At 37.6% G+C, this 4,337-nt stretch overlaps 1 long non-coding RNA gene across 1 annotated transcript; it reads right to left on the reverse strand.

The window, feature by feature from the left end:
• Positions 1–1,887: 1,887 nt before the first annotated feature.
• LOC114558744 (uncharacterized) lies at positions 1,888–3,753 on the reverse strand. The gene is made up of 5 exons (XR_003692981.1): positions 3,617–3,753; positions 2,630–2,694; positions 2,343–2,521; positions 2,072–2,259; positions 1,888–1,965 (listed from the first exon to the last, which is right to left on the reverse strand). It is a non-coding gene; the product is annotated as an uncharacterized LOC114558744 (long non-coding RNA).
• Positions 3,754–4,337: the final 584 nt, after the last annotated feature.

Genomic DNA, 4,337 nt, shown 5'->3' on the forward strand with positions numbered 1-4,337 from the left:
TGTCTCACATATATATGACTCTAGACTCGCTACTCACTTTGTTTCTCTCACATATATATGACTCTAGAGTCGCTACTCACTTTGTTTCTCTCACATATATATGACTCTAGACTCGCTACTCACTTTGTTTCTCTCACATAAATATGACTCTAGAGTCGCTACTCACTTTGTTTCTCTCACATATATATGACTCTAGACTCGCTACTCACTTTGTTTCTCTCACATAAATATGACTCTAGAGTCGCTACTCACTTTGTTTCTCTCACATATATATGACTCTAGAGTCGCTACTCTCTTTGTTTCTCTCACATATATATGACTCTAGAGTCGCTACTCGCTTTGTTTCTCTCACATATATATGACTCTAGAGTCGCTACTCGCTTTGTTTCCCTCACATATATATGACTCTAGAGTCGCTACTCGCTTTGTTTCCCTCACATATATAAGACTCTAGAGTTGCTACTCGCTTTGTTTCTCTCACATATATATGACTCTAGAGTCGCTACTCGCTTTGTTTCTCTCACATATATATGACTCTAGAGTCACTACTCGCTTTGTTTCTCTCACATATATATGACTCTAGAGTCGCTACTCGCTTTGTTTCTCTCACATATATATGACTCTAGAGTCGCTACTCGCTTTGTTTCTCTCACATATATATGACTCTAGAGTCGCCACTCGCTTTGTTTCTCTCACATATATATGACTCTAGAGTCACTACTCGCTTTGTTTCTCTCACATATATATGACTCTAGAGTCTCTACTCGCTTTGTTTCTCTCACATATATGACTCTAGAGTCGCTACTCGCTTTGTTTCTCTCACATATATATGACTCTAGAGTCACTACTCGCTTTGTTTCTCTCACATATATATGACTCTAGAGTCACTACTCGCTTTGTTTCTCTCACATATATATGACTCTAGAGTCGCTACTCGCTTTGTTTCTCTCACATATATATGACTCTAGAGTCGCTACTCGCTTTGTTTCTCTCACATATATATGACTCTGGAGTCACTACTCGCTTTGTTTCTCTCACATATATATGACTCTAGAGTCACTACACACTCAAAAATGATGGGTTAAAAATAACCCAACTTGGGTTGTTTTATAACCCAACCGCTGGATCACTATTGCACCGGACCAACAGTAGTTAATTTGACCCAGCAAGATGGGTTGCTGATTTTTAACCCAACAGATGAGTTAAATATTCTACCCAAATGCTGGGTCAAATTAATTATAATTCTGGGTTGATTCAACTACATACATTTGTTATATAGTGTACCCAAATGCTGGGTCAAATTAATTATAATTCTGGGTTGATTCAACTACATATTTGTTATATAGTGTACCCAAATGCTGGGTCAAATTAATTACAATTTTGGGTTGATTCAACTACATATTTGTTATATAGTGTACCCAAATGCTGGGTCAAATTAATTACAATTCTGGGTTGATTCAACTACATATTTGTTATATAGTGTACCCGAATGCTGGGCAAAATTAACCTATATGCCAGATTAATTCTAACACATTACAGTACAATTTAAGAAAATAAATTGCAATAAAACTGTTAAACTACAAACCTAGAACAGAATACATGCTAGATGTATGCATATATTATTTAATAAACACTTAAACAATACAAAAACAAAACAACATAATGGAATCTTTGAAAAAAATTTATTATATCAACAATATAGTGGAACTGGTGCAGTTCATATCACTCAGGTAGGAAAACATTCAGAGCAAAACAACAATTACGAATGAACTGGCTGAACATTCAACAGGTCTATAGTGAACAAATTCAAATTCCTATTAAAAAGCTGCTATTAAGAGCCATTAGCTCTACTTGCAAGCAAGTATTCTACTTTGAATAAACTTTATCTCCCCCCCTGGCATTTCACGTGACCAAGTTTCAAACAACTTTGATGCAGCATCCCCATGCAGGACAAGCCTGTGCAATCTATAAAATGGAAAACACATTTTTAAAACCAATTCAATGTGGCACACTAATAAAACATTATAAACAATGCATCCTTATATGTAAGATCATATTTCCCTATACCTACCATGCCTTTGGTCATTAGGTGAGGGAACTCTTCGAGGATCTGATCGATGGTCCAATTGTTGTCCCTAATCCACTTGGCCCTGTAGACTGCTGTGTTCCGCATGTAGGTCTCTATCTGGCTGAGGGGCTGAGAATTATTTCTCAACCATTCTTTAAGCTGTGACCCACGTTCGTCTGATATGGTACAGTCTGTAAAAAAGAACAAGAAAGTTGTCATTCACTGAAATATGGATGTTTTGCTTCATCAAATAATTTTTCAGTTTAATAATTACCTGGTATGAGAGCCCTTGCTAGAGCGCCATCATCTGGCGTTTGTGGTGGTGTCTGTGCCGTGCTCTGCGACCTGCTGGTTGATCTCAGCCGCTTCCTGACGTTCCGCAGCCTTTCCTCCAGGAATCCAGTGGCCGGCTCTATTCATCTATTGGAGTCACTTTGACATATTACGTGGAAGCTATTGAAAAAAAAGAGGAAATTATATTTCATAAGAATTCATGTCTGAAAAGGGCTTTAGTAGCAATGCAGACTTGATATGCTGTGGATGGGAAAACATATTTCTTACCTTTTAAATCTTTCGACAAGGTCTGGCACTCTGTCAAAGTGTTAATGACAAAGCTATCCGTTGATCTGAAACAAACACAAAAAGAGCTTAAGCAAAGATACAATTGCTATTGTATTAACTATTCAGATATCACCATGTAAAAGCAATGCAGACTAACAGCAGAATGTAATCCAATGTGAAGATAACAGCCATTTTATTTAGCATCACAATCCTCCCTCTCTATCTATACAATTCATATGACAAATTGCATGCATGTAAATTGTTTTTACCTTTTACAAGAATATTTGTGGCTGCTCAAAGCATAGCCTTCAGGGCACGAGTGTCAGTACAACAGTACAGCAGTGGTTCCCAAACTTTTTATTATATATTTCTTAACCCTTAACTCAAGTGGCCCTTGTCGTTTGCCAGGCCGCCATTTTAAATAAGCATTTGTTCTTATCTATTGTGGGTCACCACATTACTTAAATAAATGCACATAAATGCATTTAGTCAGACATATCAGGTTATCTCACTGTTTTTACATACTTTAATCAGTCATACACTGTTATGCCTTCACATTTCACATTAAAAGCTTCAAGGAAAAACAAGCGCGTTCATTTACAGCCAGTTAAAATAATATAGCTAGCAAAGCAACTAACTGACAGCCAGTTGGCTAGTAAACTATCTAGCTAGCTAGCTAGCTAGATAACTGCCGAATTACCTGGCTAGCTTGAAACTAGCTGGCAAATTAGCCTGGTGAACTCAATAAACATGACCATATGCCCATGGGCATTTTGAACTTGTTTCATTAATTCATTAATATAATTCAGACCAAACGGATAAGCTGTAAGGCTATACATGCTTCCATGATAACGGCTAAATGGCTAACGTTAGCTAGCTACGTTGTTAGCCAAACTAACCAACTAGCCTCACAATATAAAGATAGTACTTTAATAGGTAACGCAACACAGACAATGTGAATTAGACATGTAGCTAGTGTACACAAACCTTTTATTATGTATTTGCCTCGTTGGATGACCAGACTGGTTCTCTGCTGTGACAAGCGCTCGGTGTGTGGACTCTGCTGATGATCTGATGACGTTCGAAGCACAAACAACCCAAGTGCTGGGTCAACCGATGTATGTTGGGTTGATGGATTTTGACTCAACACATGAGTTGCACAAAATAATCCAACTTCCATATAAATAACCCATAATGGGTAAAACATTTCATAACCCAGCGGTTGGGTAGATGAAATAACCCAGCATTTTTTAGGGTGTACTCGCTTTGTTTCTCTCACATATATATGACTCTAGAGTCACTACTCGCTTTGTTTCCCTCACATATATATGACTCTAGAGTCGCTACTCGCTTTGTTTCTCTCACATATATATGACTCTAGAGTCACTACCGCTTTGTTTCCCTCACATATATATGACTCTAGAGTCGCTACCGCTTTGTTTTCTCTCACATATATATGACTCTAGAGTCACTACTCGCTTTGTTTCTCTCACATATATATGACTCTAGAGTCGCTACTCGCTTTGTTTCTCTCACATATATATGACTCTAGAGTCGCTACTCGCTTTGTTTCTCTCACATACATATGACTCTAGAGTTTCTCTCACATACATATGACTACTACTCGCTTTGTTTCTCTCACATATATATGACTCTAGTAAGCTACTAACTTTGTTTCTCTCACATACATATGACTCTAGAGAGCTAC

The sequence above is a fragment of the Perca flavescens genome, chromosome 7 (genome assembly GCF_004354835.1).
Source record: "Perca flavescens isolate YP-PL-M2 chromosome 7, PFLA_1.0, whole genome shotgun sequence".
In the NCBI taxonomy this organism is placed as follows: Eukaryota; Metazoa; Chordata; class Actinopteri; order Perciformes; family Percidae; genus Perca; species Perca flavescens.